General features: G+C 40.6%; 1 protein-coding gene across 3 annotated transcripts in view; it reads right to left on the bottom strand.

Annotated features, from left to right (window-relative positions):
• LOC122999337 (hormonally up-regulated neu tumor-associated kinase homolog A) overlaps positions 1-11,131 on the bottom strand; it is a 124,250-nt gene that overhangs the window by 54,361 nt on the left and 58,758 nt on the right. The gene's annotated exons all lie outside the window — the stretch shown is intronic.

The following is an 11,131-nucleotide window of genomic DNA, read 5'->3' as shown; positions in this document are numbered from 1 at the left end:
AGACAACTTTAACAGCTGAAAACATGAAACTTGGATCCAACTTCATGCTTATCTTTACATCATGACTAAGCAGCAAAAAACTCTTTCAAAACTACAACTGGAATGGTGACTACATCTGAAAGAGGACTCTGATCACCCGTGATGCATGACATGCATCTTTATATATACTGTAGATTACAGATTATATATCAGCACAGGTTGGAGGTGGAAAGTAGATCTGTAGAACTAGTTTTGCAGCTTTTAACTGATTTACTAGCTTTGCTGATTTTTCACCTTTCCTAGTTCTCATCCCAAAGGTTCCTGACTCTCATGCTGTCACCCATTTCCTCCTCAGCTCCTCTGTCCCCCCTCTCAGTTGTCTCCTGTCAGTCTGAAGGTGAGAGGTGCTGACGAGAGGAGCACATGTTAGGGGGAGAGGAGGCGAGAGAGGACGGATGGGGGGAGGAGAGCTTATTTTAGAACGCAGGAATGATTGGCTTGTTGTTTCTGAGTGACAGGGGACGGGACCCCTGCCTGGTGCATCCGTACCACACACACACACACACACACACACAGAAACACATATGCAGCAAAGACAGACAGAAATGCACGCATTCATCTGGTTATGCACAGCGTTCGCCGAGACACAAATTCATTAATGCAGATAAAAGCATAAAAACAATTTTCCTCATGCATAATTCCATCTGGAAAGAGGACAAAAATGACAATAACCTCGAACAAAACTACTCATTTATATGTAATCTCCTTTTCCCTGTCAGTTCCTTTAATAGAATAACACTGGTGGAGGTTTTGATTTGGAGAGGAGGCAATTTTACAAATCAAGTGACTAAACAAGCTTCAAACTGCAGAACTTCTCAGACACACACTTGCACCACACACACACTCATTTATTGACACAGACACACTCCTGCGTGGTGTCAGTGGTCCGGTGATTCTCGGCTGAGGTGGGGACATTACCACTTGACCAGGTGCCGACGTGACAGATCTGTCACGCTATCTGCCTGGAGGAGGAGGAGGACAAGAGGGGAGGACAGAAGGAGGAGGAGGAGGAAGGGGGGTGGAGGGCAGCAGTGAGCAGGAGTAGTGTGTATGTGGGTATAACATAAGTCACTTTCAGGGACACACGCCAGACTTAGGACCAGTTAACTGGGGACAGCTTGTGCAATTGGGGACAAAATCTGTGTCCCCAATTAGTAAAATGCTGATTTTTTAGGTTAGTGGTTAAGGTTAGGGTTAGGTTTAGGCAAGTAGTGGGTATGGTTAGGATTAGGGTAAGTCTCCAGGAAATGAATGTAAGTCTATGTAAATACCTCAAAAGCAAATCCCAATAAGAGTTGCAAACAGCAGGAAATGCAAGAAGTACTCAAAAACCCCAACAGGCAAAGTGACAAGCAGGTCACATGCGATTCATCCTAACCAGCATTGACACATGGATGTTATCGTTAAGTCAGTGATACTGATTTCTTTATCTCAATTCAGAGAACGTCAGGGAGAGCAGGAAGGAATATTTTTGCAAAGGGGGAGCTGAGGTATTCTTGGGGGATGTTTGTGTATGTCTGTTTTTAATGGTAGTTAAGTCCTACATTCAAATGCACATTTTCACAATTTCATCGTTAGACCTCAGGGTTTTCCTGTTTTTTCACAGTGCTGTCAAGTCTATTATCCTCAGTTTTACGCACATGACTACATACAAATTTGTGTATTGGGCTCTGAGCACTTCCAAAACGCGGGTGACCTACGCTCAACACTGTACCTGAACGCCTCCTGTGTAGACACAAAGGGAAACTATACTGAGTCTCTACTGCGGTTTGCTGTCATTTATGGTCACACTGTCCTCTCCTCTGCTCTAGTTGTCAGTGTTTGTGTTTAGCTTAGTTTGTAACGTGTATTAAAATTTGTTAAATTCCTGTTAATTAAGCTACAGGCTGAAACAGCTCCTCCTCTCAACCAGCATCAGAGGGAGGAGGAGGGGGACAGGATGAAGATACTGACTGATGTCTGTGTTCTTCATTCTTTCTAAACTTCACTCAGTATTTTAATGTCAGGGATATTATTTATTTTACTGATATTTTTTATTTCTTTCCAGTGAGGTATTATTTAATTTCTATAGTGACTTTGCTGATGGAAACATTACAGTTGCTGCTGTAGAAACAATATTTTGTCATATTTAAAATATAAATCTATTCTAATCCTGTTCTGAATTTATTCTTTTTTTAAAATAATAATTCAAAACCCCCCTATTCTTTAATAATGAAAAATAACCAATAAGAGTATTGATTACTTATTTCTTTCTCCTGGAGTTTCGTTCATTCCACCAATGCAGTCAACAAAGCAACATAACACATCACCATAACTACCATCTCTACTGTTATCAGATCATTTTAACACCCGCAGACACAAACATGACGAAAACTGTTGGTTACGTTAAATTTAGATGCTAAAAATTATCTGAATCAAGCTGATGAGTGAAAGTGAAAGTTATCAGCAGCTTCAACCAGGAAACCAACCAGAAGAACAAACATGTAACTCACAGGAGGAAGTTTTTAAGGTCTGCTGATTCACAAACAATGAATGAATCTCAACTCTCTGTATTCATCTTTAATCTGAAGTGTCTTTCAAGGAAATCTGATCACAGGACAGCAGCGCTGAACTTTGGAATGAATAATCTGGAAATAAAGTCAAATATTAACAGAGTATAAATGTTTATCCGTTGGATCATAAAATCTGATGTGTGCCTTTGATTCCAGCAAGGAAATAAAAAGTGCTGAGATGGCATTAATACAGTCTGTTGTATCTCTTTGATATGTACAAAACAGGACAAATAAATTATTTGTGGATAAGATAAAGATCAAATTGGAACCATAGCCGCCCCTACAGCTGACTAGTGGCTACAGCCTGACTATGGGAGGATGAGAAAATCCAGTTCAAATCCATTCACTATGAGCCTGTTTTACCAATGTTTTGTCATTATTATATTTTATGGCACACAGTGCATTTTTTAAATACATATTGTAATGATAATAGTCCAACATTATGTGAAAATGCATAGTTTTAAGCCAAATAACATCAATTTTTCTTGGGGATGACCCCCAAATCCCCCAACCAAAACCCTTGCGGGCCTATGAACTGGTTATTTTATTTGACTGCTGCAGGTCTGATTATATAATCGATTGGATAGCATCATAAAACAACAACAATCATATCAGCAAAAACGCACAGAACAAGAAAAAATGCAGCCAGTATTCTACTGAATAGTTTAGCTATGGATCCTTCTGCTTTTTGTCCAGTAGCCTCAGACTTTTTCCTTGGTAGGCTGCTCTTGTTAAGAATTAAATTTAATAAGAATGCTTCTTGTTTGGCACCGGCACCAAATTACTGCCTTCTGATTGGCTGCTGTTCATGATCAATAACGAACATCTAACCATTGCATTTGTTTAACACTAGTAAATATAATGTCTATTCACATGACTTTTTTGCTCCCTGCATTGGAAATAATGATATTCCAACTGTCCAGTTAAATCAAATCTCTTATTTGGCATCCAATGAAAAGCTTTTTTAATGATAGAACACAGAATAATAATAAACATTAACATTCAGGGGAGACAATTAGCCTACGTTTTAATTGATAGGGGGTGGTAAGTGACATGGTCAATGGATATGGGGGGCACTAGCCCAAAAAAGGTTGAGAACCACTGATATAGACTAATGATATAATGGTGACAACTTGACTCACAAGGATCTCCACGTCTTGAAAATTAAAGCCTAAAAGTCCTTTTTACAAAAGTCCCTATTCCCTAAAGTTTGTTACACCTCAAAATATTAACATGTTGGAGATACCAATGATTTTGGGAACTAAAAGCTTTGCCACAAGGAGTAGAAAAATGAAGTTTGACCTCATGATGGGACCCACAGGGCAGGTGACAGAATCAACCAACTCCAAAATGGTTATTCCTATTGGGAGCATGAATTAGCAAATGTCACAGCTGTCTATTAGATAGGGCATTTTCAAACCTATAATTGGTTTGTCCTGCTCTGAACCAGTGGATGAGTTGTTAAACTTGTTGCATTTTCCCCCTCTCCCCTTCTTTTCACACAGAAAAAAATTCAAGCAAACCAAAATACATCACTGAAAGCCACATGAAAACGTTAAGATCGTGGTTACAGCTAAACATTGAAAAAGCTAACACTGACAGGGTGCAAACCTGGGTCTTATAAAAAGTCTTACCTTACCACTACTGTTGGGTAGAGAGGGAACATTAGTAGGAAATAGAGCAGGATTTGGTTTATAATTCATTATTCAGTTTGTATTTTTTCTTTGGCTGGTATTTTAATGTGTCATCACAACACATTTCACAGTGATACAAATGACTGTTTAATGTATCATCTTTACATGTAATATCTATTATTATCTAAAGCAGACTACTTTGATTTACTGTTAACATCAGATACACATAAATACACACTTGCTAGCGCTGCCAAAGCATCTCATCACGACACTGAATATCCCCACAGCTCCGGGGCATCAAATCAAAGCTGAGTGATATCAGTCTTTATTCTAGTGTGTCTGCATGTGTGGGTGTGTATTCATGCCAGCCCAGGCATACTAATATAGACATATAATATAAAAGTAAAACATAAACGATAGAGAGCAAGCAAAGTGGAATATTCTGAATATAACTGTTCTTTGAGCTGATTGATAATCATCTGGTAAGATAACAGTTAAAGTGATAGTGGTCAACAAACTTCAGCATTCAATGAGTATTATTTTAAAGCTGTCTGTGTCAACACACACACACACACACGCACACACACACACACACAAGTGCATAGCTCACTTGCACTGTTAAAATACACTCATTAAGTCTTCCTTTTTCCACTTGTTGCTGAATATTACAAGCAACTACAATTACTTCTGACCTTTCCAGTCAGTGTTTATACAAACAGTTACCATTTGGCATGTGGAGTTGACTAACCAATGCAGACAATGCAATACAGATTGGAAACTGTTTTCGCTGGAAACATCTTTTAAAAAATTAGGGTAAATGAATGTGGATTAAATTTATTGTGTGCAGTAGGGAATGAAAGAAGATGAAATAATGCTGCTAAGTTGGGGAAACTGTTCATCTGCATTGCCTTAAAATGTTTCCCATGTACAGTATGATGGTCTGTGGCATTCTCAAACAGTGAGTCTTGGCAAAAGTGAAATAAACCTATTTACCATATCTTTCCTCTACACCCGCTGCCTTTCTTCCCTCAGGGAACTGGCTACCCTGAGCTCTCAACACAGAAGTTAGCATTTGCATAGAGGCCAGTTATGTGGTTTTAGTGTCCTGTGTGATTGAAGTGTGCATTAACATATGTGACCACGTGGTTGAGCATGCTCAGAGGGGGAGTTGTGGCCTGCTGTACGTGACCGAGCATATAAACCAGGGAGTCCACAGGTGAGGTCATGTTGGGCAGTGACAAGAAAGTTCCCTGGAGCACAAAATAAGGTTTGGCAAAGAAACTTGCAATCGTCAGAGGCAAAAAAAGAGGTCAGCTTCTATCTGATGAGTAGCATATTAGAATTACAAATGGCGGTTTAGACAAACTTATATTGAAATATAAAGAAAAGCCTCAGGTTTCTTAAAGACAAAAGGACTCCCAAAGGTTTTCCAAGCAGGAGTTTCGTAATGATCTCAAAATATGTGTCAACACTTGAGTCAGTTGGATTTTAGTGCAAGATGAAGCTTGTGTGTTGCAGTGTTTCTCAGTTTAAGGAGCCAAAGATTTACAGAGGGGTAAAGAGAGGAGAGGTCTGAGTACTGGGGTTCCTCTGCCCCTGATGCCGTTCCAGGAAGTGCACCTGTGCTCTGGGGGGCTTCGGCTGGTGACAGGAGGAGGGGTCAGATGCCGAGGATGTTGCAGGCTCAGCTCAGCTACTCCTGCGTGACCTGTTAATGGCCTAGCGGGTATTTGATGACAGTTGCAAGAATCTGAGGCTCAGGATGTCCTTTATAGCCGTTAAATCTTTGTCATCAAATCTCCCCCCGCTAAGTTGATTTATAGTCCGCTCCGCAGTGTGTGTTTCTCAGTACCCTCTATTAGACATTCTGCGAACTCTGACCTATGAGGAGGAATAATTACGACACAATATTTTTCTGTAATCTTTCCATGTCAACAAAGAGGACATGAGCACCCCTACTGACTCTCTCTCTCTGGTTTTCCCGTGATATACAGATAAACAAAAAGCCACTCATGTGAATACACATGTATACTTCATAGTTAGTATGTGACACTATGTGCTTATGTGAGACACTGAGAAGGTCTGATAGACTGAGTGTCAAGCCAAAATGAAAGGAGAGGCTCTTCAATCTCTTGTAAATGTCCATCAGTTAGTTAACCATGTGCTCCGTGGCTCTGTCCCTTATGAGCCTTGTGGCCAACGCTTTACCAAATGCAGGACAGTTATTCACAGCTGCCTTAGGCCGACAGTTTTAAGGGCTGAGGACTTTTTGGGAACTTAAATTAACACTTGACCTAAGCACCTGCTAAGCAGTGGTACCAAAGATAAGAAAGAAAAAAAAACTCAACCTAGAAAGCACAAACAGCGTTATTTATTTAGCGTTATTTTTGTACGGCTCAGTTCTAATTTGTGAATTTGGAGTGTGACCATAAACTGAGCAACAGAGGGACAGATTGCCATGATGACATCATCAAAAAACAATTACTGGAGCTGCTACTTACTGTACATAACCCTGAATAATGGAATAGCTCCTATATGACACTATGACAGGAGCTACACATGGTGTGTTTATTGTTTTTACAGAGAGCGTGGGTAGATATCATGGATAAGGAAGGAACCACAAAGACAGATGAGGAAAAAAAAAAACCCAATGACAGACTGAAGTGAGTTACAGAAGTTAGTGGAACAACAGCTAAACCGGAAGTGGCGTGAAAACTGCGGCTCTCAAATTAGAACTTGAGCCCCTCCATTAAAATAAAAATTATTTTAGTGTAACATTTCTATCACGCTATCTAGGATCCCACATGAGATATCAGAACTCTTCGTCAGCAGTGTGCTGGGTACTGATCTACAGAAGACACAGCAGGAGGTGACTGACAGGGTCATGCTTGCATGTGTGTGGGTGTGTTTGTGTGTGTATATTTTCTGTGAGTGTATATGCTTCCATGTAACAAAAATAGTGCCCCTTGCTGGGCCCCAGCTCCCACATTCTGCTGCTAATAGGGAAGGTGCGTGTGAGTGTCCACGTGTGTGTGTGTATGTGTGTGTGTGTGTGTGTTTGTGTGGATGTAGCCCTTGCCTGACCGTGGCCCTGTCCAAGTCTTAGCATGCTCATTTATAGCCAAGCAGCCCATCAATCTTAATAGAGGAGAGAAGTGCAAAGAGCCGATGAAACGCCAGACATGATCACTATTCACTCAATGGGGGCGAGGAGAGGGGGGAGGAGCGAGAGGAGGGAGTCGCAGGGAAAGATATGAGGAGGGGAGATGGAGGAGGCAGGGTGAGGGAGCACAGAGGGAGTGAAAGTGGGGAGGGAGGGAGTAGGGAAGAAGGATGGAGTGAGAAAGAGAAAGGCCGCGAGTTGTTTATCCCTGTAGGTGATAATAATGATCTGATCCTCTCTCTTCTGTCTGTGTTGCACTATTTGAGTGACGGATACGGCTTCATGAAAAACTGCTTAACAGGCCGAGGTGGGAGGCATGTAAGAGCATATACTGTCTTTTTGTGTCTCTCTCTGTCACACACACAGTCTGCCAATGTTTGGAAGATTTGGACGACAGGTTGTCTAACTACAGCAAACTCTGCATGTCTTATAAGACACTGTCAGCACATTTAAATGTCTTGTTTTATCACTAATAATGCACCACTACATTTAATAATCTTCATCATGCGTTGAAGGAGTCAGAAGCACAGATCCTCCTTTATTATTGAATTACAGCAATTCACATAATTCTTATTCATGTCCTTATCCTCAATACACTAACACACAGACACACAAATCACCGGCGGTGTTGGATGGGTCACATGCTGGGCATTAGATCACACTGTACTCTGTGTACGTGGTGTGGCCATACTGAGTCCTACTCAGGAATGGGCTGGTGTGTGTGTGTGTGTGTGTGTGTGTGTGTGTGTGTGTGTGTGTGTCAGTGGGGGTGGGAGGTCTGCTGAGAGGTGGGGAATGGCAATAGGATATTTGGCAAAGTGCTGCGAGACTGCGCTGACACAGGACACTGCGTCTTCATACCACAACAGAGCTGTCATACTCTCAGGAACTAGGTGCAAGAGTGATTGAGTAAGCAAATATTTACAGATTTACACCGGCCATGTTTACCTGGCTACATTATAATACCACTATGGAAATAATGCAAGAAGGAAAGAACTCGTAGATAAAATAACGAGACAGAACAGAATGAGGATAAATGCAGTGATGTGTATGTAGGAATATTCATAGACTCTGCACACCTGCAGCCCTTTCCACACATGCAGGAACATTGCTGGCTTCAAATGTCTGTATAAGGTTGTAGTTTTTGGCATTCACACTTACATCTCCCATAGGTAACAATTCCATATTAACTCATGTTTACATATTATATGACCAATGGAGTATTTTTCTTATCTTTATTAAAGATACTCAATCTGACTTTAGTAACTCCACTGAAGATTTGCAAAGGCCCCCAAAGAATTTTATTTCTTAATGTCTTGGATTTGATTAAAAAATCAGCTGCCAATTTTAGACAGTCTGATGGCGCAAAAGACGTTACAGAACATAAAAGGTAACTGATTCTCTCATATAATTCATATTCTGCTACTGTTGATCTGTTGTCTATTGTGTGAGTAGGTAATGCATTTTGCTGCATTTTCAACCTGTAAGCATTTGGCATGAATCAACATAGCTAACAAATTTCAAGGTGCTTTTGCAAGACTGATATGGGATTTATTTGTTTGCACTGTGCATGTAGAGTGCAATTCCACAAGGAAAGAAATCCTGGAAACTGACATGAGAGGATTTGACATGATTTGACACACCACAGCTTCTTGTTTTTACATCTCAATTTTGTTTTTGTTAAAGAAATGAGATGTAACATGTTAATTAGTGAGCTTTAGAGGAGCCAGGCTAACTGTTTCTAGTCTTTGTTCTAAGCTAAGCTAACCATTGCTTCATATGCTGGCTGTAGCTTCATATTTACAGTACAAACATAAGAGTGGTATCGATCTATCTCTCAGGAAAAAAGCTATTTCCAAAATTGTCAAATTATTCCTTTAAATGTGAAGACTATTAAATCAAAGCGTGGCACAAGGAAACCATAACCCGTTGATACATCAAAAGAGTTTGAGAAATGTTATTAGGGCAGATATTTGCACAACCTCATTTTAACCACCTTTATGAAACTGAACCAATGTTTAAAACCACAATGTTGCGTTCCCACTGTTCTGTCTGAACCATTGAGTTAAAATACTTTACATTTGTAAATAGAGTAATCATTGGGAGTGATAAAATTTTGTGTAACTTAATTGGACTTTTGCTAATCTCACTGTACTGGCAATGAGTTAGGGTTCAATACTGTAATGAGGAGAAATTAAGACTACCTTTAATTTAGAATTATAAAATGTTTCATAAACCCAGTAGAGCCAAATGAAGCAATAGTTTGACTTGTTTGCTTAAAAAGCAGCGCCTGATTTATCTTATTTTTGCACAAGATATGTTCAATTGTTGGACTATTCAGCAAGATAAATCAAGCACACATCAAAGCAGTTCAAATATTTAAAAACCTATTCATGTTTTGTATATTTTGCCTGCAGGTCTGAAAGCCAGGACCACAGAGGGCAGTGCGGTGAGGTGAACCTGGGAAAGCCTGCAACAGCTGTGAGAAACCATCAGATCTGCCATTCCTCACACTTCAACAGCCAACAAGAGAGTGATTTATGATGGCCAGAGAGGGAGAGAAAGAGACAAGAGAGCAAGAAGGACAGAGAAAAAAGGACAGACATGGGGGAAGGACACATAAACAGAGAAGAAGAGGGAGAAAGAATGAAATAAACAGAAAAAGGAATAAAGACAGAGGAGCTGAAAGGAGATGTGATAAAGCAAGCAAAATGAAAGCGGAAAGAAAGATAAATACACAGAGAAAAAAGGAGAAAGAGAGTGACAGGAAAAGTGACAGGGGGAGAGGAAGATGGCTGACATGGAAAAAGAAGTAAAGGAGAAAGGTTGTAGTGTAAGGAACAAGTGAGACAACAAACTCAGAATAAAACATTTAAATATGAGATACTGTACAAATTATATATGTCTTCTGTTTTCTGATTCTCCTTGCTCCACAAAACACACAGAGGGAGAGACCACTTGATCAACACACTGGCACATACATGCACACAGATGCATGCATGCAAACAAAGGCTCTAAAACATATATACAGCTTTAGGGTCATGCCTTGTACAGAGAGTGATCGTACAGGCAGACTGAGGGAACAGCAGCACAGCGCAGCCAAAGGAAAGACAGGCTTAGACACTCCAATATATGATTTTTTTATATATAGAGACAATATGCTTCAACTAAATGACAGACACGTTGTACTAATGTTCATTTACACATAATGCTTCTCTGTGGTGAACTACTGTCCTTGCAGCAAGGTCAAAGGTCACGTAAACTACAGAATGACACTCCTGGAACTGGTTAGGATATAATGCCTGGCTCAAGGGCCCTTCAGCAATGCAGGTGAAATTGACCTCAAGTCCTCCAGGTGAGGAACAGTCTGCTTACACACTGCATCAACCTGTTTCTCCAAGAAATGAAAGATATTTCCTTCTACAGCTCTTCCACCTCCACAAACACACACACACACACACACACACATTTTCTCCTGTCTCTTTCTCGTTCTCTGTCTGCTTGTCTTGTCTGCGGTGGGTTGGTGGTGTGGAAAGCTTCGTTTATTTGGTCTTTTAATGCAAGCTGACCCCTGTCCCCCGGTGTGTGCGTGTTCATGTGTGTGAGTGTATATGTGTGTGCACAGGCCCAGGGAGCACTCTCCCATGACAACTACGTCAACGACCCAGAGACGGTGTCGACAGAAGACCACACCACACGGGGAGAACACACACATTAACTCAACACACATGAACAGACGTACA

This window comes from Thunnus albacares, chromosome 16 (assembly GCF_914725855.1).
Source record: "Thunnus albacares chromosome 16, fThuAlb1.1, whole genome shotgun sequence".
NCBI lineage: Eukaryota > Metazoa > Chordata > Actinopteri > Scombriformes > Scombridae > Thunnus > Thunnus albacares.
This window is presented reverse-complemented; position numbering and strand designations above follow the sequence as displayed.